This window comes from Phasianus colchicus, chromosome 1, assembly GCF_987193195.1.
Source record: "Phasianus colchicus chromosome 1, bPhaCol1.hap1.1, whole genome shotgun sequence".
NCBI classification, from domain to species: domain Eukaryota; kingdom Metazoa; phylum Chordata; class Aves; order Galliformes; family Phasianidae; genus Phasianus; species Phasianus colchicus.
The window spans coordinates 48,114,510-48,139,515 of record NC_143436.1 but is presented as its reverse complement, the minus strand read 5'-3'; the positions used below and the strand labels follow the sequence as shown (position 1 = coordinate 48,139,515).

The following is a 25,006-nucleotide window of genomic DNA, read 5'->3' as shown; positions in this document are numbered from 1 at the left end:
GAAGAACACCTTTCTCTTACAACACAATAATGCCAGGCCCTATACCAGTTTGAAGATCATGGAACACATTGCCAGTCTTGGCTGGACTGTCCTACCACATCCAGTGTATAGTCCAGATTTCATGCCTTCCGACTTCTGTCTCTTGGGGCTGATGAAAGATAAACTGCATGGACAACATTTTCCTAGCAAGTATGCAAAGGCACTATCATAGTAGTTGTGAAACAGTGGGTCACCTCCACCACTGCAGATTTTTACATGCGTAGCATGCAGTCTCTTGTTCATTGTTGGTGAAAAATCCATAGCTAAAGGTGATGACTACACTGAAAAATAGTGTTTTGTGGCTAAGAATTTGTTCTACTAAATAATGTTATTGAGCTCGTTGTAGTTGTTGTATTTTCCATGGAAATAAATAGGAAGCACTACTTTTGGAGCAACACATGTATATTATGTGCATATGAGTGAAAGTGCATGAGTTAGAATTCTAAGGTATGAAACTTTTTGAGAAAAGGAACATAAGAACATAGTATGTTTTAGTACTTCCTCTCAATTCCTGATAATATTCATAATGTTTTTAGCCTCCTTACATGACATTTCTGCTTGCTGAAAACCAAGCATGGTCTCCATAGCCCTGGAGCATCTCCCTTATGAGAAAAGGCTGAACGAACTGGGTCTGTTCAGCCTTGAGAAAAGAAGATTCAGAGGGGATCTGGTTAATGTTTATAAGTATCCTAAGTGTTGCAGTCAAAGAGACATGGCCAACTTCTTTTCAGCAGTTTATGGGGGCAGGACAAGGGGAAACTGCCATAAACTGGAGCATAGGAAGTTCTGCACCAATATGTGAAGGAACTTCTTCACAGTAAGAATAATGGAACACTGGATCAGGCTGCCCAGGGATGTTGTGGATTCTCCTTCTGTGGAGATATCAAAGACCCGCCTGGATGCCTACCTGTGTAGGGGCTTACTTTGCAAGGGGGATGGACTGGATAATCTCTAGAGGTCCCTCCATCAATTCTCTCATACATTTTATGGCTACTTACAATAACGCCTTCAAGTAGTTGAACTATATTAAGGAAGGGAATGTTATATTCTGCTTCTGCCTCCCCTCTCCCCCAAACTACTGCATTTGTGCTCAACCAGGACATCAACTCCGAAACTTATTTCACACATAATGCATTTTTTAATGATAGGTCATCACCTGGTCTTTAAAAAGTACACCTAAATGCACCAAGATAAGGAAAATTCTATCATCTACAATCTCAAGCCTTTTAAATTTTTCTTCTCAGCTTTTCCAGTTGACAACACATTTTATATGTAAATACATTACATGTGGGAGTTACAGGTGAATGGTTGGACTGGATGATCCTTTAGGTCTTTTCCAACCTTGGTGATTCTATGATTCTATGATTCACTAGAAGTTAAATGTTAGACCAAATACTATGGTGATTAATAAGAATTCATAAATTCTAAGAATTGCTATCCAATTTGCTGAAGATACTTGGTATTTACCTGTTCCTCACTGCTTAATATTAAATTGGTTACTTTAATCCCATCTGTCTGCCTGCAATTCAGAATTCAGTGATTACTTCCCCTGACACTCTATCCTCATTCAGTGAATAGACCCTAAGTTTTCATAGTTTATGCAAAGTAATAAGTCTACTATCCTTCTAATTTCTAAAGGTGCAAGAGTCTATGAATATATGAAACAGTTATTTTCTACTTTTTTATTGGACTATGCCACAACTTGTACCTTCTCCTAGGTTTTAAAATGACAGTTGATATTTATGATGTGTAAAGCCAGTTCTACAGAAATGAATGACCACTGTCTGTAAAAACACAAAAATAAAGACTCATCTTTCACAGCTACAAACCCCAAATCTAACTTTCTTGGTTAAAGGTGTACATTCTGTTTTGCTACATATTGATGGATGGTAAGAGAAATGTTTTGACCTAGCTATAATCCCATCTATCAGAAGCAATGAGGAAACAAAGCATTTGACAACCTGCCTAAGCTCAGTCTTTCAACCAGTTTTTCTGAAATTCGGTTATGGTAATTCCCAGCAGTTTCTTCTTTTTTGGAACACTCTTTGTCAACTCACAGTCAAATGGTATGACCTGCATTTGGTTTTCTCACAGGCACAATTCCATGCCTCAGTATAGTTTGCAAAGGTACTGCTTGCCGAGCTGCAATTGAGCTTTCAGCACACATTTCACTTTGTTATGTACAGTTCTTGATTGGACCCTTTACACACTAAAATAAACAACCTTTCAAATCGCACCAATGCTATCCTTTCATTACAAAAGGCAATCTTTTATTCACCCACATTTCACATTAATTAAAAATACATGAGCATGAGCACACATAGCAGACAAATGTTACTAACAGTATTGCTAACTTAGCTCGAAAAGTGAGACTTTTCTGAAGATGTTACATAATGTGTTTCCTTTTAATTGAACTACTGAGGTACTAAACTTCAGGCCGTCACCTTTAAATAACTTGTTACACTAATAAGATGAAAAGTCTTTCACAAACTTTCCCTTGTTTGGAAGTGCCTGCTTCTTCCAGGTAAGGCACTGTACACAGATACATTAACAACAAACACTCACCCCTCCTTCTGGCAAAACCAACTTGCTTCCTCCACACTGGGGAGCAGACCAGTGAAACACAACAGAACTGCGGCTAAATAAAACCACTCAGTGAGTGCATGACTGCAGCCCATTATGCCTGCTCCAGATGTCAGGGGCATGGCTCAACCACTCACCTACAGGCAGCCCAGATCCTGCAGTTCCACTCCCAGGTGGTGTGAAAGGAGATAAGGACACTCCTCTGCTGACCTCCCCATTCTCATGTGTTCTACAGGATCAGTTCCCCCTTCTCTCAAACACTTCCCTGTCATTCAGAGCTGACTGGAATTTTTTTGTAGAAGAACATTCTCTGCGGTAAACTTGAAATTTAATAAAAATTGGCTGCCTCTTACCAGTCCATCAGTGTCCTTACCACCCTATGAAATCTTCACTGAGACAGTTCCTTTAGCCCCTTCTCCCAAAAGAAGACCCACACCTTTGTTCATAAGAAATTCACTTGTAAAACACCCTTACTGCAGTGATTTCAGAACGAAACACAAGAATTCCCATTTCAGAGAAGACATCAGGATTTCATAGGACACATAAATCTGCAGTTTCACTGCAGAATTTTCAGTAAGAAAAGAACTTCTTTGTTCCTTGGACTTAATACACATAGATAATAGAATATTAGATAATTCAGCTGAGTACTGAGAGAATCAGAGGAACACAGAGATGACTTCTAAAGTTACATTTCACTGAACTGTAATGTGTGAGGGATTTTCCTCTTTTAATGCATGAACAACTTCTTCCCCCTTGTTCTATTACCTTACATACTTCTTCAATTTTAAGAACAGTATTTAGTATTTGCCAGTAAGATTCTGAATATGCATAAAAAGACAGCCCAAAAGTAGCAAAAATATTGTTGAAAGTATGAGAAAAATCACTGGCAAGTTCTTCACTATATATTCACTTAGATGATATCTAGTTAGACCTTATCACAAGTATTATCTCCAGGGTCTAATTCTCCAAGTCTATTTTAAGCCAGCATTATGATGAAATTAGTTAGCACACAGCATCTTAAAAAAAAAGAAAAAAAAAAGAAAAAAAAAAAGAAAAAGCAGCTTCAGGATCATATAACTGTTCCTTTCTCCATATAAAGATCCTTCTAACCAATTCCTGTAAAATCTTATATTGTCTTGGAGCATTGTTAGAAGCAGTAAAAACTCACCTTTCTCTTAGAGAACGATGCTTCTTAAAGGCAACTTTCTATGTTTGGAAATTTGCTGTAAAGGTTGCCATGGTGATTAATTTTAAAAGTGAAATTCTCCCATTTTAAAGTTTTTCTTTAAAGAGGAAATGTTCCATAATAGCACCCAGTCCTCATGAAGGCAAATAGAAATGAAAATCTCTCTGTCTTGAAAACTAAAGACATAGCCTCTGTGTAACTGAAACTTCAGAACAGATACATTTCCAGAATAATAGTGGGAAACATATTTTTACCTAAAGTTGAAAGAAAAATATATTAGAGAAAAAAGAACAGATGGACAAAGTCAGCATCTTCCAGTGGTCAGACTGCAGCCAACAGAGCAGGTTATACTACTAAAAGGAAGGAGGAAAGATGAGGTAATGGCAGTGGTAACTGGTGCTTAGCAGCAAAAACAGTGAAGCAGAGTCACCCAAGATAGTTTTACTGTGTGGCAAGAGAGAGAAAAAAACTGCATCCTCCAAGAAAGAGTCTTGAAGTCAAAGGTCATTAATGAACAGCTCTTTACCCAATGAATGCATCTCCAGTTTTCTTTCATGAGTCAAGATGCAGTTTCATATGGTGAATCTCCACCTATTGACTTCTCCTCTTCGCACTGCTGCATTAAATCTTGGCTCTCCACACAACTGCATTATTACAGGGAGCAGGCAAATGTGTAGCCCTGTTCCTGCAGTGGGAGATGGAAAAATACCATTTCTTCTCTAAAAACACATCCACAGTGTTTGGCATCACATAGTGCAACTGCTCACTGTGTGAGTAGTCACTGCAGAAATAATAGCAGATATTGTGCCAGTTCAATACCTAAGCAAGTTATGTCTTCCTTATTCACATAAAGTTCACAGTACTGTGAGACTGATGAATTTTTCATTATGTGTTTAATATTTTATCTTTCTAGGCAGAAGTATCCATACAAGCACAATTAAAATGTCTGATGTAGACAAAGTTGATTTAAACACAATCAAATTCTTTCTTCCGTGACCTTAAAGCTACAGTTTAAAAAGGAGAAAGCAAAAACATGCTGCAATTAATGGGTAAAGTGTCAGGATGTCACTCATGTTACTTTGCCCAGAAAAGGTTTCACTTGATCTACTATCATGCCAGCCATAGTAAACATTAAAATCGTTTGATACAAGTTAGAATGTTTGAGCAGATAAAATCATGAAGACGAAGAAAGAAATGATCAATTTGAAATGGCAGAACCCATAAATAGTTACTACTGCTGTTTCATCTTTATTGTAATTTTTTATAAATCATTATGCTTCATATTTACCCACTAGAATTTCTAGAGAAATAACTGTTATCTGCATGACACCAGATTTTACAGAAACACACGAAGTGAAAGCTGGGTAGAAAACAGTCATCATCTCTGTTCCCAGCTGTCAGAGTAGCAATGGTGGTCCCAAATCACTTGTCTAAGAGTCCATGCCTTTTTACATTCTCTGTAAACACAACTATTAGCAACACACTGCTCCCTAAAGAAAGCCCTTTTTGGTTTCAATGCACAAGAAGTCCCAGAGAACTGTATTTTGCAGCACCCAGTTTAAAAACAACCAAAAGCTTTATGCTGAGTAGGGAGAAAACAGGAGCATGGTGTGCAAACAGCTAAACTGGTACAAGTGTCCCAAGATTTTTTATCTCTGTTATCAACTGTGAAGTTCACTCTCTTGCACCCTAACTTTTATAAGAAAAATAGATAGACAAAATCACTAACTATTCCCTATATTCATTCTTGAACAAGGGTCTTCTTAAGAAGTACAAAGACAAGCCACATGTAACACTATAATGCAGTGGAAAGGGCAGCAATGACAGCATGGTTGCAAAGTCCTAGGCTGCAGTAGATGAGGATAAGCTCAAATGCAGCAGCCATGGACACAAATTAAAAAAGAAAAGAAAAACTGTTTACCCTAAGTAGGCTTCTTGTACACAGGGATCTCTAGCAAGATACCCTCACCTCCACTGCCAACTCTTACATGAAGGCTGGGAAGAGATGGATCCTGGCACTACTCCTTTCAGTCACACTGGTGCATTGCATGCAGCTGAGCTCCCCTGGCTTGGCCCTTCTTTTCCACCAGGTGCTCAATCACTGTTCCAAGCTGCGACTTCGCATTTCTGCTATACCACACTACAGAAATCCAACCTTAAAATTACCCAGATCTCCATAGAGACTGACAGTTCCCAATGCTCCCTTACTTTCATGAAATCAGTCCAAGATAATAGGACAAGTAAGAAAACAAGCATTTATCAGCATTTACCGTCCACAGGGGGAAAGAAAGAAAAATAACAGGAACAACTCTATCCAAAATCCTATCCTTACTGTGATTTTCATCAAAGAGGTTTTGCTCCTTGCCCTGAAATCATGTACATCACTTTTGATGAAAAGAAGTAGGAAAGGAAGATCCCAGACGTATTTTCTAGAAAGACTGTTGGCACTCCATGCTGCTACCTCTGTATGCCTGTAAACTCTGAGCACATGCAGTACACCCTTGCTGGGCTCAGAACTGGTGGAACTTGGAAAGAAGCACCAGAAGAGAGATAAAGCCCTCCAGCCACTGCTTATGTTTAATACTCAGCACCATCAATGACTGACTTCTATGTTCTTGATTTATCTTCATTTAAAGATATGAGTGTTTATATCAGACTTGAAAAGCTCCATATGTCCTGAAAGACAGAAATGAGACCGTACAGGGCATTATGTATTGCTAATATTTCTCTACAATCAATTCAGTGGTCTACAAACCCACACAGCCATTGCCTGCTACATCCAAATACAGAGGTCAAGCTTCACACGGCTGAGAGCAGAAATGCAACTGATGTAGGTCTCCATTTAATTGAGAACAAAGCTGAGAATTGCAGGAGCTAAATCATTTCATTAAATATCTGTGAAAGCTGACACTGGGTTTGTGTCCATGAATAAAGTAAACAAATGAAGAACAGTACTGAAACATCATTCATGTGCTTTGTGCCTTTTTTGCTTTCCTTTCATCTCTCCATGTTTCTTTTCTTTTCTTTCTTTTTTTTTTTTTTTTTTTTTTTTTTTGAACTAGCATCTTCCTTAGACAATGATTTCCTTCTCATTTTCTCAGCTTCAGGAAACTGCAACAGTTTCTTCCTGCCTAGAATATTTTGAATGGATTTGGAATCACCACTAACTGGAAGGGATAAAATCTAGATGGGAGCCAGTCCAAATTTTGATCAATTAAAGATCACTGAAGCCTGTTACACCCACTTTATTTGAAAGGCAACATCATATCTATAGCAAGTCTTGGGTATGCATGAATTCAAAATCATGACTTGCAGACAAAACACTTTGAAAGCAAAAAATCCCTAAAGAGGACCAGACTGGTAGCCAGAAAATTGCACTACCTGTCAGTGAACGAAATATACATCAGACCTTACCTGCTGGCCTGGGACTCCTGCAAGGTATGGAGCTAACCACCAATATCAGCCAGAACGAAAAACTGAGAGCTATTTCACAGTTCTTCACACAGTGATGTGAAGCTGTTTTGCAGTGAAAGTATAAAACCAGTGCTGATCTGTTCAAGCTTTGAATGCAGTTGAATAAGTACATGAAAGATGAACAAAAATATTCTCTATAATTATCCTCTTTTTAATTTGTTCTAAATTTTACAAATTCTAATGCTCAGAAAGGTTTAATTTAAAGCATAAGTGGAACAGGCCAGGGCACATTGACAGAATTTTTGAAGATTATACAGCCAGTTAAGTATGTGGCATCTGTCTGCTTTTGAAAGTATTTGAAAGTGGACAGTTGGCCTTCTGGTCCTTCACTAGGATGGTGTCAGCATTCAGAACGAGCAAATAATACAAGAGCATACTGTGGAGGATGCTAGTTGGCAAGAAGAGCTCACCAGACTAATTCCTGACACTCTAAAAGAGCAGAAACTCATGAAATATATTTCCTGCAGTTGGAAGCACTGTTTCCATCCAAGCCAAGTGTAAATGAGCAAATAAACTAAAAGAAAATGCTATGCTTTTAGCTGAACTTTCTCCTCAGCAACTTTGCTCAAGCTCCTGGTATTTCCCTTGAGTCCACACTGACATGCTAAAACCAGCACCAAAAAAAAGGCACTTCAAGGAGTTCTGATCTCCTTTCTCTCCTTAAAGTGCATCTGAGGTTATCCCAGGAGCTTGCTCCCTAGGAAACAAAGATAAAAAAGCAAATGAAGACTCAGCTGCCCTGTAAAATATCCAAAACATATGAATACGTGGTAAAAGTTCTGTACTATTTTTGATCTTGCACAGAATGTGAATAAAAAGAAATATTGAATTTTTCACCCTCCTCTCAGAAAAAGACTCAATATGAGAAATACTTACTTTCATTATAAACTTGGAAATTTCATGTTGTAGGTAGCCTTGGGGACATAAGGGACTCTTAACTAGAGATAAAAACTTTTGTGGTTGTTTCTAGATGCCAAGAAGGCACTGCAGATACACATATCTAGATATAAAGACACATTTCTGGATATTAAGACCAGCTGAGATATCCTAGGACCATATCAAAATGATGAGTGTTAGTAGCACAGAGCAAAATAAGGCTTAAACTCACATACCTCAGAAATGAAAGAAAAGGAAAGAATTTACTTGGAAATCTTCCTCCCTTTTCCCAGGACCCTTCCCATTAGCATGGTGCAGTGTGATGGGTCAGTGTCTCCTAATCCAAACCACATTTATACCTACCCATAATTTCCAGATGAGAGAGAGCTGTTTTGTGACTGTAGTATATTCAATGACTCAGTATTACATTCAATGACTCTGCATTACCAGAACAACCTGCCAGCAATTCAGCTGCTAAATTCTCATCTTTGCTGAGATCAATGACCAATTCAGCCCCAGCTGGATAGGAGGAGTCACTGCAGTGAAATCTCCTGCAGCACTCCTAAGTGGCACCATTAGACTCTGGAATTGTGGCCAAGTCCTATTAATATGCCACAGAAGCTATCTATGAATGCTACAGAAACATATGGCCTCTAGCATATCCACAAAAGAGCAGACGTTGTCATTCAGAGTCTTCAGAAATAGACATTAGGGACATCTTTAACTCTGCGTGTCAGAATGGCACTGTAAGCCAAGGTCTGAGAGTAATACTGGGAGTGGCTGGTAACATAATGCTCCCCAGATGCTGCATGCTAAGAACTCAGCAATGAATCATCTGATGTCCCTCTAGGCAGCCCCAGGCTTCCTGAAACACTTGATCATGTTATCCACAGAGGAGTCATTGAAAAAAAAACTGGTCTGATGGAGATGAAAATGTGTCCCCTGAAACAAAAAACAACTTATTATCAGGGAGGAAACCCTCTGGCGGACAGCCTTCACAGTTCCACGGACCAAAGCACTGACTATGAATTCCTGTTTAGTAGGAATAATTCCTGTTATTAAATCTGTGCAGGAACCCATTCTTAGGGCAAAACTATCCCTTGCCAGCAGCACTGAGAAGTCCTTGAATAATAAAGAAGGTGGTTAACTTTCTTAGCAAAACTGACAAAGAGGTAAAAATACTGTTCACTCTAATCTGCAGCAAACATCAGCCAGGGTCTAGAGGTTAAGTGTGAACTGAACCAAGGGTCAGAATTTCAGCAAGGGCTTACTTGTAGGAGGAAGAGAGATGAGGCAAAGACAACCCAGGAACATGATATTAAGTTAAATCCAATTCTTTGCAAGTACTTTAAACATAATACCAGGGAGGCTGTCTATCCATCAAACATAAAATACTGAGGACGTGGGAAAGACTCCAGCTGGTTATCCAGAAAATGCTCAGACCAAGGGAGCAAAAGGACTCAAGCAGTGATCAGTACTTTCATGTCCTTCACACAGTTTAGAAGATCCTAGGGATACTCAAGGCAGCCAGTGCATGCTAGTGACCAGAGGAGATGGTCCAAGATCTGGGAACAGATATTTGACTGGACAGGTGAAGAAATAAGCAGAGAAGTGTTCCTAGCAAACTACTACTGGATTGATATTAGTGAAGAGCTGGCCCATACACCAGCCAGAACTGTGCTGCTGTGCAGGAGAGATCTGAGACTGCAGCTTTCATGCAGTCCCAGTAGTTTGGAATACACGACACAGCCCTGGCAAAACAGAAGCTGTTCCAATAGAGGCTGAAAGCAAAGATGGTCACTACTGCCGGCAGAAATACTGAAGAGCACATACTTTCTACAGCACCATATCATGAACATTTCAGCCTCCTGCAATAAGCTAACATGCCTGATTGAAGGCTCAAGGCAATCCAAGAATGATGAAAAGGAAGAGTTATTATGGGTGCTCAGAAATTATTCACAGGCAATTATTCCTGCACCTCCTGCTGCTGGGTGAGAGATGTGGTCCCCATTCAAGACTGGATTCTCTCTGGTGGAACTTTTGTGCTGTCCCAGAAGAATTAAGAGACAACAGCATGAGATGAGGAACACAGCTGGGTAGGCCATCCATCACAATGACAGAGTGAAGGCCAAGATGCAACAACACACAGATGTGCTGGTCCAAGTTGCCAGTTAATTATTTAATTGCACAAGAGAAAAAGCAGAACTCTAAGATGCAGGAAGTGGGAGATGACTACTGGGGGAAAAAAAAAAAAAAGATGGAGGTAAAATCAAAGACAACCACAGAGTAGCTGCATAGTAGATGTTCCTTATCTGCATCAGGCAAAACTAGAGCCAACTCCTCTGACATGGGCAATTCAGCCCCTTGGAGGGCCAGCAGGAAGCTGCCCAACACTATGCCACCTGGAATGTTAAACAGAATGTTACCACCTCCTGGAAACAACATGAGCTACAAAGGGGAGGTTAGTGAGGGGTTGTTTAGAGGAATATGAAGCCTACTGGGTAGAATGGGCTGATGGGCAAAGCACCAGCAATCTCAACAAAAAGAGAAAATATTTGCAAAAATATATAACATCCTGCAATGACAAAAACAGAAATAGAAACCTGTCATAACTTGCACAACACTTGGAAAGAGGAGCAGATCTTGCAGAGAATGCAGACTGAGGACTGATCAGTCTAAATGTATCTCCATGGCTGGCGCTGCAGCTATACTTACAACACGTCTGCAAATAGCTAATTCAGTTGCCTGCTGTTACATGACTCATGAAACACAGTGATTTTCCTTTGCTTGCTGAAAAAGATTAAAATATTACATCCATATACTCAGTGGAAGGAATACTAAAGTTATTAGCAAAAAAATTGAAGTGAGCTCAAGCTTTTCAAAACAGTTTTATTTTCCCTCCTCTGCTTGAGCAATCACTCATTTTTAGTTCTGTCTAGTTTTAATTTTTGATCCCCAGGTTTTTCTGAAAATAAAAGCTTTTTTTTTGCCCTGCTTTTTTGTTTGCTGATGTATTATCAAAGATAACAGAAAGTATCTATACTGTCTCAAACTTTAATTCTGGAACTACAGAAATTTTATTCTAAATACAACAACTTGCAATGTGTGATGTCAGAAAGAGTAAGAATAAACTTTCTCATACTAAACATTTATTCATTTTGGTGATGCAACTCAATCCTTCAGCCAAGTTAAGAACAGATGTGGATTCTAGTCAGGTCAGGTTCTCTTCACCTTGCTTACCAAGAATCAGAAGGAACAGAAATCTCACTGCAAAACTACTTAGGAAATAACACAAGAAACAACAATGAAAGTGAATATCTGGTGATGCGTCTCACTGAGGTATCACCCACCTTCAAATCTGAGGGGGGATATTCCCTTCCCCAGAAACAGAGAAAAACCTCAAAAGAAAGCAAAAGCCCTGGCAACTGTCATATATGTTTTGTTAAGAAAAATCACTTGTAATCTGAGAGCTCATTAATCATTTTTCATTCCCGAAGAATCAGCTTTCCTCAGAGTTATGCCATAAGGAATGTAATAGATCATGCAGTGCCACTGACACAATGTAATTTGCTCTGTATGCAGACATTTACGGTTTCATATTGACCTACTTCATACTTATGATATAATAACGTCAACCTGTGGTTTTTAGAAGGAAAAAATAAAGTAGTAAATCTCAAGCAAATGGCCGTTGTAGCAAGAAGCCACATTTCCTAGAAGAGGACCCAGTCCTGCCACTAATGATGCCACCTCCTGTCAACCAGCTGAGTTCCAAGGAACGCTGTTTAAAAAGTGAACTTGTTAGTGTCATTCTGGGGGACTTGCTAACCACCCCCCAACATGAAACAAGCTGTCACACAGAGAGGCATTGCACTGAGCTGGTCACAGCATTGTGCAGCCTGGGCTCCAGACTGATGCCATCACTGCTGGCCTGGGCCAATTCTCTCTGAATGGGGAGAGTTTGGGTCTGCTGCTCTGATGATAGAGCAGTGTGGTAATCCCCTCATTTCTGAGAAGATCTCAACCTCAGGTCTTGCTGCTTCATCTCCCCTCCTTCACCAGTCATACCGAGGCTGCCTTTCCAGAATGTTGGCTCAAGCACCAAGAGCAAAGCTATTTGCTCCCTGACCTCAGCAGCTGCCAGTGGTATCTGCCAGGAGCCAGCTCTGTCCTCTTGGCCTTTGGGCCCTGTCTTTGCTAAACTTCAGCTTACCTTGCATCCCCTCTAGGGCTACTGTAACTTTCTCATCAGCTCCCCATCAGGGTGGCCTGCTCCCCTTCCCCACCCAACCCCATCAGTCGCTCAAACATTTCAGTTCTCCCTAAAAAAATTCCCATTACGCTTATTCTCCATCTCCTTTCTGTTCCCATAAAAAAGACTTTCCTCCATTTCCTCTATCTATGATCTTTTAATTAATCTGCTTTCATTTGTTCAACTACAGCACAACGTCTTTGCAGTGCTATTTTCTGTACTGTGCATTGCCTCACTTATCTTAAATTCTCCAAAGTCTTCTAGAGATGGCTTATTTACAAGACATTCTGTAATTACAGGAAGGTTTTTACATTAAACTGGAAATGAAGCTGTCATTGTGAAAGTAGCAGTGAAATAAACTGTAGGTTGAATCCACTGTTTAAGTCTTATACTCAAGTACGAACAACAGCCAACTGCCAAAACCATGAATGCAGGTTTCACAGTAAAAATAGTTTATTCCCAAACAAAACAAAACCATCTTCCCATAATTGCACCTACTGAAATTATCTATTAATTACATTTTAAAATCAGTATTTGGAAAAGTTGTTCCAGCAGGTACTACACTGTATGTCATTCACAAATATTTTCAGTATGCCAACTGATGTTTAGGTACAGTGTTTAATGAAAGCAAATCCTTGCTTCTGCTCTAACAGCTGAGAAATAGCACTGCTGAGACTGGCATAACATGGGGCTGAGGTCTGTTCTGCAGTCTGTGGTGGCACACAGTGACAGCAGTGTTCTGGCATGCAGGCAAGTCCTTATGTAGGGAGTCCATGTAAAATGTGTTTCTATCTCAGGCTGCAGCAGAAAGCAGGAAATATCAGAAACCATCATTAATGTATTTTCAGTATACTGTGGGATGCTGGTGACTGCAGTCAGTAAAAGAATTTCTAGCACCAGAATCCCTTCCTCTACAACCACAGACAAGGAACAGATAAAAGGATGAATCCAGTACACATTGATGGATTTCAGCAGCAGGACGCCAGGACTGCTGTGCCAGTGCTGTCACTCTGGTTACTCACAGATGGCTTACACTGGTCAAAAGATGTAAATGAAAATATAAGAAGTACTTTTTTTGGACTAGGATTCTACAGCAGCTTTAGGCATTCAGGTTTCTGTATATTGCATACCAGTTTACATCTGGGATTGCCTAATGCATTGTTTATTCAAGGAGGCCAGATTTTCAAATTCTATGCAGACTCCTCATTTAAACATCAACTTCTTGGGATTTTAAAAGGCCAAGGTTCCTCTGCTATCCTCACAGTAAATTTAAAATTCTTATTTAAAGGGCAAAAGAAAATGCAATAGAAACTTGTTTTAAGGTATTCTTGATGGAATAATTATAGTTGGCTTAGCACATTGCTTCTTGTAAATAATTCAAACTCCTTCTCCCAACACATAACTAAGTTTGGATTTATCTACTTAGAATTTCATCTACCGTCATGCTACCGTCATTATCTTCAGTTTGTTGGGTCCCATTAGGGATTTGCAGTCTTCTTCCAGTTTTCCCTTTCCTAAATAATCCTTCATTATCTATAAATGCCATTGTTCACCCTGCACAAACCCTTTCTATTTCCTCTCCCAACTGCAGTCTCTGATCTTTTTCTTGCTTTCTCAGTTCTGCCAGTTCAGTAACAACGGGTTCTGCCACCCAGTTGTGACTGAGCTCTTCCAGCCTCACACCTTTTACCTCACCCTGAACTACCTTGGAAACATATATTTAAGGTTTGCCCTTTTACTATGAACCATCTCTTTCCTAGAAGATCAATCCTGGATCAAGAAAGAATGAGACAAATTTTAGTGGTTTTCATTCAAGGTTTCTTCTCTGTGCTCACTCCCCTCATGCTTCCCCTCTCTGCTCAGCTCATTCCCAGGGGTGACAACTGCAAACTGCCATGACTGTCCCTGACATTCTGGGCAGAAAACATTTAAGACTCTTACAAGGAACTGAAATGTCTCATATTCAGTGCTTGAATTAGTGACATTTAAGGTATGATAATGTTACAAATGCTGTACCAGATATTTCTCCGGCTGCAATGCTCCAAGGAACTCCAGCCAAACCATGTTGGATTTAGCAGTTATCTTCAAACACCTGGAGATGCTTTCACACCTGGCCTCTAGAAGAAACCTGCACTACTGATATTTCTTTAAATGAAAGCAATAAAAATGCAGCTGGTTTAAAACAAAATGAAACAAAAGATAAAATTGATTAAAGAATGAAAGCCACCTACTGTAAACATCTGTCCTACCAATAGAAGATCAAACAGAAAACCAAAAGGAATGTGCAGAACAGTGATTTTTCTGCCCCTCTCCGTGTGCATATGTATACATATATAAAAAAACGACACCACAGATTTAACAAGTCATCATGACAGTTCCAACGGTAACACTCATACTTGTCACCTCTTCAAAATACTGTTATAACAATATTCAAAGTCTAATGGTGTTAACAATCCTGATTTCCCTTGAGGACTGCATGTTAAGAAAGAAGATCTTGCAGGCAGCAGTAACACACAGCAATATGACACGATTCCCCCAGTGCTATCTGCTTCCAAAAAAATGCAAATATAATGACAAGATAGGTAAAGCAACACTTTGGAACAAAACTATGCAGGATAACAGATGATTGCCTATGAGGCTGTTAACTTGGCCAAGCAGCCTGATTTGAATGCCAGGGGCTGCTTTTGACTCAAGAGTGTTGAGTAACAAGCTGGAATAAAAGTAAGTTCAAGGCAGAGAAAAATGCAGTGTGCAAGTAAACTCACTTAAGCTAATAAAATGTAAAAAAGCTCAATGGGCGATAAGGGTAGTGAGGCACTGGTGCAGGTTGCCCAGAGAGGTGATGGAAGTTCTGCCCCTGGAGGCATCCAAGGTCAGGTTGGAGGGGCTCTGAGCACCCTGATCAAGCTGTAGGTGTCCCTGTTCGTTGCGAAGGATTTGGACCAGATGACTTTTAAGGGTCTCTTCCAATGCAAATGATTCTGTGATTCTATGAAATGGAGCCAGGGCAGCAGGTGGACAGGCCAGAAAGTGAATAAAATCAAGCTGCAACTCAGCTGTTGCCCTACAGGGTTAGGAGAGATGTGCAGCACCAGGCCAGGTGTACCTATGGGGCAGAAAGCAACAATGCCCTGGGCCACAGGTAATGGAGATAGACATTGCACAGTGTGCCAAACGCACAAAACTTAAGAGGGTATTTAGAAGTACCATCATGAAAACTCTTGCCAAGATCCCATGTTTCTGCAGCATCCGCACTTCCTTCTCTTGATTAAAAGCACAGCAGCAATCTAATATTAGCACATTCTGACAATTCAGAGCCTCTTATACTTCAAAGTGAATCTTTCACTCTCAACACAGTTTTTCTTTTGATGGCCACAGAGTATTTATTTTCCAACCCTGTTTTCTGCTCTTCTAATGGTCAGCTATTTAGCAACTACACCAAAGAATCCACCATATTCCGTGACCAAGAAAGACAACTACTCATATGGAAAACACATTTTCTTTGTGAGGAAGGCATGAAAGAGATCAATTCTTTTGCACCTTCTGTCTATAGTAAATTCCCCAAATACACGGATTTTTAATTGTGTTTGTAGTCCTAAGACATCAGGAATTTCTTATTTTTGTTATATAAATATAGAAAAGCTTTCTTCTTTTCAAGATAACTGAGTCTATCAGAAGTGATTGAGATAAAAGCCATAAAATGCCAAGGAATGAAGACACAAGTACTAACTTCAGCACAAAGCCACTAAGCCTCAGCTCATCTCACAGATACCTGGTTCCTGTCCTGTCATAATGGCAAACGATACAGTTCTGCATTACACTTTTCACTCTTTGCCTTATTCTACCAAACATGGTATCACTGCAATATGGGCTGCAAAGCCCACAGCCACGTCACCAGTGTAACTGCTCACAGATGTGGAATGGCTGAACATTCACCTATTACTGCTATAGGAACACAACAGAAACATCCAGAAATCTCAAAAGACACTGAAATCTTGCAGTTTGTGTGCCACGAGTCTCAGAAAAGGTACATAAATCTTATTTTTCTCTGCTGTTGCCTGTGAAAATCCAGGTTGATTTGGACAGATGCCAAATTGTAATTGCAATTATTCTGTCTTAATAAATACACGTTTTCCTAGCACAAGACACAGACCATTACTGTCTTATTGTATTTTAACCTTTTATTGTTACTGTTTGGCTAAAGTCATCTTAGCCTGTTGGCTTTACTAAAAAAGGAAATTCAAATGCTTTTCTTTTAGTGTTTTGTTTGATTCGCAGATGTAGGATTTGACATGATAAAATGCCGCTTTGGTGCCAAAGCATCTGGGAAAACTGATCATTTTTTGTATGACATACTTTCTTGGGCACATCTTTAGCTCCTGTAAATAGAATAAAAATGACTATTCCCAAGTCCTTTAGAATAAAGTTCACATTTCCTTGTGAAAAATACTGTTACCTGGAAGCTCTGAAGCACAACGAACTGATGGTGCCTTCTTTAGTCATCAATTGCCTCAGAGAGGAAGGTTCATTTCAGTTTGAGTAGAGTGATTTTTGACTACATAATTACCACCTGAATTGCCTTTAGCATGATTTTTGCTATACAGTTCTTAGAAATATCAGTGCATTGCTGATCTAATTCTGTGTGTGTTATAAAACTTCCTTTGGATTCACAATGGCAAGCCAGTACTAATATTACTGCTGAGCTGAAAGCAGGGAAGAGCTGGCAAGCAAGCTCACTCTTCTTCTCAGCACAACTTGAATTAAAATGTCACCACAAGTTCATTATACTAGGTTTCATATCATTTACCACTTTACATCTTTGTAACATTTCCTCTTCTTGTTTAAAGCATGCAAGGATTGTCTGCTTAAGCCAATTCAGTTTTACTGAGGATACACTGTAACTGGTTATTATCAGATGATGAACTTTTTGAAATTGGTCTGTTAAAATACATTCACACTAAAGCACTCTAACCCTTTTCTACATGAGTGATATTTGCTCACATAACAGTGGGTGGGTGCACAGTGGCTTAGCAGCAAGGTGCCCAGGCGGCTGTAAGTGCAGTCCAACTTTCACTGAGATGTTGCCCACAGAAGATGCGGATGCCCCATCCCTGGAAGTGTTCACAGCCAGATTGAATGGTGCCCTGGGTAGTCTGAGCTGGTGCCTGATTTAGTGGCTAGCAATCCTGCCCACAGCATTGGGGTTGGAACTAAATGACCTTTGAGGTCTCTTCCAACCCAAGAATTCTATGATTTTATTTTTTGTTTCACAGTTCAGGAAGACAATTTCTTAGCCCATAACTGTTCTCAGATGCAAGAGACATTTAAGAAGTGAGACATATGAAAGGCAAATCTCATTATGTGAAATGAGGTTACTTAGTAACTGGGGCTCTTTTAAAGTATTACCTGGAGACATCCATCTTAAAGAAGGCTCACACATGGCCTTGCAAAACTGAAATATTAGCAGGAATTAAAGCCCTAATCCTAACAGAGGGACAAAGCATCGCAAGGACGGCAGGCATGAGAATACGCTTAGCCCAGAGCCTGGCGACTTGTCTGGATTTAAAAAGTCAGAGCCCAGACTGATATGAAGGTGCTCTGCAGCAGTGTAAAACATGCTCCGAGTCCTTATTCCCTTAACAGAAACAAGTAAAGCCTACAATGACCTTTAAAATGTTGTCCACAACATAATGCCATCATGCCCCCAGGAGCATCAGCTGGGCGATGCTCACCCTGCCTGGTGTCACTGCAGAGCTCTGCTGGGAGGTACAAACCAGCTTTGTCAGGGCAAGTGTTTCAGCAACATGGGAAACAGGGCTACAAGGAGCTTGCAAGGCCCACCAGCTTCTCCTCTGCCCTCTACTTTGGGAGACCAAAGACACAAGGTAGCTTCACCACCACCCCCCACCCTACAGAAAGATTCCAAGATTCATTACACAACCTTCCTATTCTGTCTCCTCTTCCAGGCTTCTGCTCTCCTTACAATTAGAAAGTTTTCCTTAATATCCAGAGCTCACATACTGTAGGTTAAGGTTTTTATTCCCTGATCTACTCACTGTGAACAGAGAACAGATTATTCCTTTCCTGTCTGCCACCACCTTTGCTGTGAGATAACAGATAACCAAAGGGACATACACAACATCCTCAATCTTTTCCCTTAAGGTGCACACTTGGAAACCTTGTCTTCCAAGCCTTGACTGCCCTTGCCGTTCTATACTGAAATTTCTTTCCCAGCTTTTCCACCTCCTTCTAATAGGCACTGCCCCAAACAAGGCAAAATACTGCAGCTGAGATCTTCCTGTTGAGATCTGCCAGCATCAGAAGGAGGATTTCTCCAGGTATCTTCCAGGCAGCTATCTTCCTCCTACATCCCAGTAAGCTGTCTGTTTTGCAGCACTACAACATTATTGGCTTATGCTCATTTTTTATATCACTGTAACTGTCCTACCCACAGATCTTTCTCTAGAAAACATCTGCTTCTTGCTCCCCATCCTTCACAGTTGCAGGGTTCTTTTTTTCTACCTAAATGCAGTCACTCTGACTGAAGATTATCCCATATTTTCAGACCACTTTTCTATTTTGCAGTGATCATTCTGAGCTTGACTCCAGTCCCTCAGCACATCTGCACCCCTGACAAGTTTGTGTCATGTGTTAATATTCTCATAGTATAGTATATTCTATCACCTTAGTTTCTAACAAATTATTGTGCAGTACCAAACACTAGATGGACTTCTTGAAAAGCCCTGTTTGAAACATCCTCCAGGGTAACAGGTTCAGTATCTAATCTTTTTGGGTGTTGTTTTTTTTTTTGTTTGTTTGTTTTGTTTTCTGGACAATGAGGCATTCACCTTATGAGTTTCATAAGTATCAAGATTCAGCAGCTTGCAAATGAGAACATCATCAAAGACTTTGTCAAAAAGCTGAAGAAATATGCCAACTACTATTTCTCCAATATCCAGAATACTTGTTATTCCATCACAGAAGAAAATCAGGTGGCTTTCATACAATTTCTTTTCAAAAATCCCAAGGCTTCTGCTTATCTCCTTGTTATATTCTACATATGCATCAAAAGCTAATTTGCTAGGTAACTTTTCTCAGTCAGTTTTATTCCAGGGATTAATGCCAAAATAAAGAGTCAATAATTTCCTGAGTCTTTTGTTTGTTTGTTTTTTGCTTTGTAGGTGTGCTAGATTTATATGTTTTCCAGTAAAGCTGTCCTGTGTTATCTCGATTAACCACAGTTTTTCTCCAATACATTAAGGTAAAATTAGCTTCTCTACCTGCACTGTAAGATAGGAAAGCTTTGTCAGCATTGCTCTTTCCCTCTAATTACCCTAAAAAGGTCTTTTTAAAGCCAGCCTCTCCACTTTCTGTTCCTTCTGCCTTTGAAAACATCTCTCCTATTTGCTTCAAACATAACTCCTTTGTAGTGGGATTCTGCACTGGAAGGCATACTTGGTTTGAAACCTCTGAGGCCAGCAGCAGCTGCCAGATGGGTATCCAGCAGGGCTGATGGGGTGAGTTTTCATAAATCTGATACTCTGGCTGCACATATCCAGAGCTTCAATCATCATGGTGTTTCAACCTGGGTTAGCAGTGGTTTGCTCCGAGGTGTCTTTATTTAATTCACACAAGTTGTACGCCAACATTGCCCCAGGAGTGCCGGAATACTGAGCCTGCAATTCTGCATGGTAGGTTTTCAGAATCCGAGATGAACTGTTTCCTCTAAATAAACTCTTTGCCCTCCATGTAACCTTTCTAAATGAGGACTTGGGTCAGGAATGTTGTGAGCTAGGGATGTGTTCAAAAATTATCTTTCTCCCACCTGAGAACACCATACCACTCAGATGCTGGTGAATGAGGCAACGTCGAAGTGCATCTGCTGTTCTGAAACACAGCACTGCCATTGATTTCAGTATTTTCCATTTGTTTCATGAGGCTGTAATTGCTGAATTTGACTTAAGTTTTCAAATCATTTAAATCAGCATAAAATTGTATATGCTGCTATTTATTTATGGTCAAATAAACACTCTGGAATGTTTTCTGTGTGCCTCTATTTTCTGAATCAGTACAATTTTATCATTTACTCTTTGTCATAGAATTAGTTCCAATTTTTATAAGGTTTGATATCTTGGAAAATTATGGTAGTTTTTCATCAAAACTGCAAAGGTACATCACGCTGTCAAAAAATATTCACTGTAAAGATTTGCTACAGCTATTGAGCACAATGGTTATTAATCTCTTACTAACATCAGCAGAACATTTCTACAATGATATATAAAATAAATAAAATGCGTTAGCAGAAACTTCAGACAGGTAAAATCATCTGACAAAAGAAACACCAAACCTCAGCAGTTTTTTCATAATCTGCCCTTTTCCTTGGCCCTCACTTTGTTGCTCCTGCTCAGATGCCACAAAATGCAAAACCTAACCGCTCAAGCTCTGCACAGATGAGTCCTATCCAGAGAAGCAGCTGTTCAGTTCTGGCTCCTTATTCATCTGGAGTATTCTCCAGCAAAATTTTAGGGCACCAGCACAAAAAGAACAGAGAGCAGCTGTAAAAGACGTGTCTCTTCTTCTTAATATAAAAAATATGGGACTTAAGTAATTACAAGAGAGTGAGAGAGATAAGAAGGGGAACATCAAGGTTATCAGCAGAGCACACAAAGCACTAATCCTGGGTTTGACCTGAATTTTTCTAGTAAATGTTGGATTAGCTCAGATACTTTGCATTAATCTTTTCCATCAGACATTATAATTCTGTGGGCTGAAAGTGGCTGGTTTTACACAGCTTCTCTCCCAGGCCATTTTCATCATCATTACATTATATTAATTTAAAACAATACAAATAGTCTGCCAAAGAGATAATGGTTTTCCCTATTTATTTTACATCTTACTCACCAAACTGGATTCAACTTGTCTCCTCCAACATCATATATAAGCCTATATTTATTTATTTACAAACAAGCTGCCTGACAGAATAGACTCTTCCCCCCTGACCACATACACTCTTCAGCTCATGGCTCGTTTAACTTGAAAGAATGACTGTTGTAATAATCACAAGTTTTCAGAATTATGCAAAGGAAAAGTTAACTTTTTTGTTAGGCATTCCAAACAATTAATTAATCAGTTCTAAATATTTTCTGGATATTTCCTTAGGAGACCTTATAGGAGAACATATTCTTTTCTGTCAGTTCATCAATGAGATATGGAAAATATTCTTGCAGAGTAAGGGGTATACTTCAGCAATGCTCAGCTTTACTGGCAAACATCTTTTCTAATGGGTCACAGTATGAACAGCTTGTTCTGAACCTTACATGACTTATATTGATCATTAAACTGGAATGTCATGGATAATCTCTTGGTAGAGGAGTTGGGGAGTAGTAAAACCAAAAGTGAATAGAGAAAGAGAATGAGTGAGACAAGATGATACGCTTTCCAGATATAAACGTAGTAGTATGTATGGGTTAACAGCAGTATGATTACTGTAATGATGGACTAAGTATATAACATTGTTACATACCTGTTTCTTCCAAAAAAGAGATAAAGCAGTTGATCAAGATGATGTATACAGTAGTAAAACTACAACAAAATTCAAACTTGTGAACTTAACATCCTGAAAAAGGATGTTATGTTTCAAAAGATACAACTGCAGAAAGAAATTCTAAGAAATCTGGTCATAAAAAGAGACAAAGCATTAGCAGAAGCTCCTAAGTTTCCAATACAAAGTAAAAAAGAAAAAAAAGAGAGAGAGGAAGAAAAGATGAAGTAAGTAGACAGTGCAGGCCTGCAGGCCTCAGTACTGCCAGCTTTCCCTGGATTTTCTCCCAGATAACCCATGGCCTTTTCCTGCAATTGCCCTTCTGCTACATCTCAGGAAGTCCCGACAGCAGAGATGTTCAAGCATCAAGGCTGGATGCTGCTCCTGTAATCAGGGGAGCAGAGGAACTTGGTACAAATAAATTTCTGCCTTTCCATTGTTGCTTGGCCTGCTTCATGCCATTAATGTTTGTTTTGCTAAGGAGCAAAAATAAGAGGGAGCTCTGCTGAATTCAAATCAATTATGGCATAACTACTTTACATCAAAGAAGATGAATATATTCATACTCCAAATAAATATTTAAAGAGCATTCAGTTTCCAGTTTATTCCAATTACCACAACTTAAATCCTGCATTCAGTTCCTGGCAGGAACCTGCACCAATGGGACCAACAGCATCAGTAATTGCCCACTTCACAGTCCACTGCTGACAGTAACTGTCACACTTGAACCACAGAATCACAGACTTATTAAGGCTGGAAACATCTCTAGGATCATCTAATCCAACCACCACTCCATTACCACCATAGCACTAGACCATGTCACTCTCTTCCACAGTCTCCTATTCCACAGAATGGACCTTCCATGTACATGCTCATCAATCAGATTTCTTTTTCCTAGAAAATGACTCAACTTAAAGCAAACCTATGAGAAAGGTAATGCCCTGTGCAGTGTTCCAGCATACTAACTCCCCACAGGACTGCTGCTGTCGCTCACCACAGCAGGGCACACTGATGCTCACAACACCAGAGGCACCACAACAAAAAGCAGAAACCCAGAGCTCCCCCATCATGGTGCCAGCTACATCCCATCACATCCAACTTTGGAAGCAGCTTGGCCCTGCAAACTCACAAACATGAATAATCTTGCCTAAAACGAGAGTAGAGGAAATATTCACATGAATAGGGAATTGCAAGTGCAAGTCCATTATTTAGCAGAGTACACAGCTGGTTACAAAACCAGTCACTTTACATTCATAAGGCCCTTAGGCATTATGCCTGCTGTTGCTATTTTTTTTTTTTCCCTTTTTCATAGACTCGGTTTATTTGAATCACTTAGCTTTGGAGCCTAATTAAATAATAAAATATTCTGTTTGCAAATTGTGGCACATTGCCCTCACACAATGCAAAGCACCAGATGGGGATTTGCTCGGCTGCTAGAGGTTCTATGGTTGTTGTTTGTTGTTTTGCTCTCACTTTAAAAACTGTTAATTTCAGGTCATGATTTTTTTCAGATTTTTTTTCACCCCAATTTGCCAGGGGTTGTCTCTTCAGACTGCAGAACTGGTCTCTGGAAGGCCCGCACTACAAAACTAACTGTTCTCTTGTAGAAGTTTGAGAAACCTCTAAGTGTTCCATTCTTTTGAAAACCAGACTATTTACTTTATCTCCAAGTACACAGACTTGGGAGCTCTGCTTTTCTAAAACGCTGTCTTAATCAAATAAAAGAAAGCCAACTCTGTTGTTTTCAAAGACATTTTTGAATACCTATCCACTTGTTCTTCAAACTCTAGCTTTCACAGTACTACAATACTTACCAGTGCACTGTCAGGAAAATGCAACATGGTGATGCTGCCACTTGTGCCGGAAGTACGAAAGAAAATGAATACTATCAAATCAGTGCTAGCATCTGATTTTCATTGACTAGAGTGCCATAAACATCTCTACACCTGAGGAAAAATGGGAGTACTTCATTGACAATGATATATGTGAAGTGGCAAGTGCACATAAGAAAATATGATTAGAAAAGATGCCTTGTAGGGTGTCTAATAATTCATATTAACTACATTTAAAAAAAAGAAGATAATAGAATTACTTTGACCTCATGAAATGATGCCACATAAAGATATATTGCTTCTGTTCCTAGCATTTATCTTTTTTAAAGCACATGGATCAGCCTCAGGTCTCAAAGATTCTCCTGGGTTTATTATCATTAAAAGAAAAAAAAGAACCAACCAAATAACCCCAAAACAAGACAGAAAAGTTACTCTCCTTATCCTCCAAGATGCACATTGCCTGTGATTCCCCTATGGTCTCACAAGGAGAACAGGAGCAGGCCAGACACAGTTACTGTGAAGACCTGATCCCTCAGCTTTCTTAAATCTACTCCTTACAGCCAACAGATCTAGCAGAATGAAAATACAATTATTCAGAAACATTAAAATGTTCAAGGCTGTGTGATGGCCATATCATGTCCACCATAGAAGTCAGAGGTGCAAATCCAAAAATGCAGCAGCTCTGGCCTACCAATATGTGGTCTTGGTTATAGCACTATTAAGGATCTGATATATCAGTAAGTTTGATATCTCTAGAAACAAGAAAATTAACTAAAGTAGCTTATTCTTCTGTGTGTCTGTTTTTAAATAATCCACAAGTATACCTTTGTATGTCTGTGTGTGCTTAACTCTAATTGCATCACAGATGTCGGCATTTGAAAAACTGTCCTGTATTTAATAATTTTCTTTACCTGAAACCATTGTATTTCTTAAGAAGCTAGGTGGTTTGTCTGAGACCACACCACATGCCAGAGATGCAGCTGCCATCAGGAGCTGGAGCTACAACCTGCAACTCTGTGCAGAGGATCTGTCTTGGCACACTTGGATTGTGTTTTCTCTGCTGCTGCTGGCCTTCCAATTGCTGCTGGAAACAGATGCAGCTTGAAGAATAACTATCTGTAACAAAATGGCTATGTGACATTAATAAGCTCAATATCATAGACTCGAAGACATAGAATGTCTTCACAGAATCACAGAATGGCCAGGGTTGGAAGGGACCTCAAGGA

General features: G+C 39.6%; 1 protein-coding gene across 4 annotated transcripts in view; it reads right to left on the bottom strand.

Annotated features, from left to right (window-relative positions):
- Positions 1–25,006, bottom strand: part of ANO4 (anoctamin 4) — a 172,170-nt gene that overhangs the window by 128,414 nt on the left and 18,750 nt on the right. The window contains exon 1 of one of the 4 annotated variants that reach the window (XM_090140358.1): positions 3,791–3,825. The exons of the other annotated variants lie outside the window; for them this stretch is intronic. The gene's annotated coding sequence lies outside the window, so the exon portion shown is untranslated. Of the gene's footprint in view, positions 1–3,790; positions 3,826–25,006 lie in introns of those variants that run through there. 4 annotated transcript variants of the gene reach the window in all.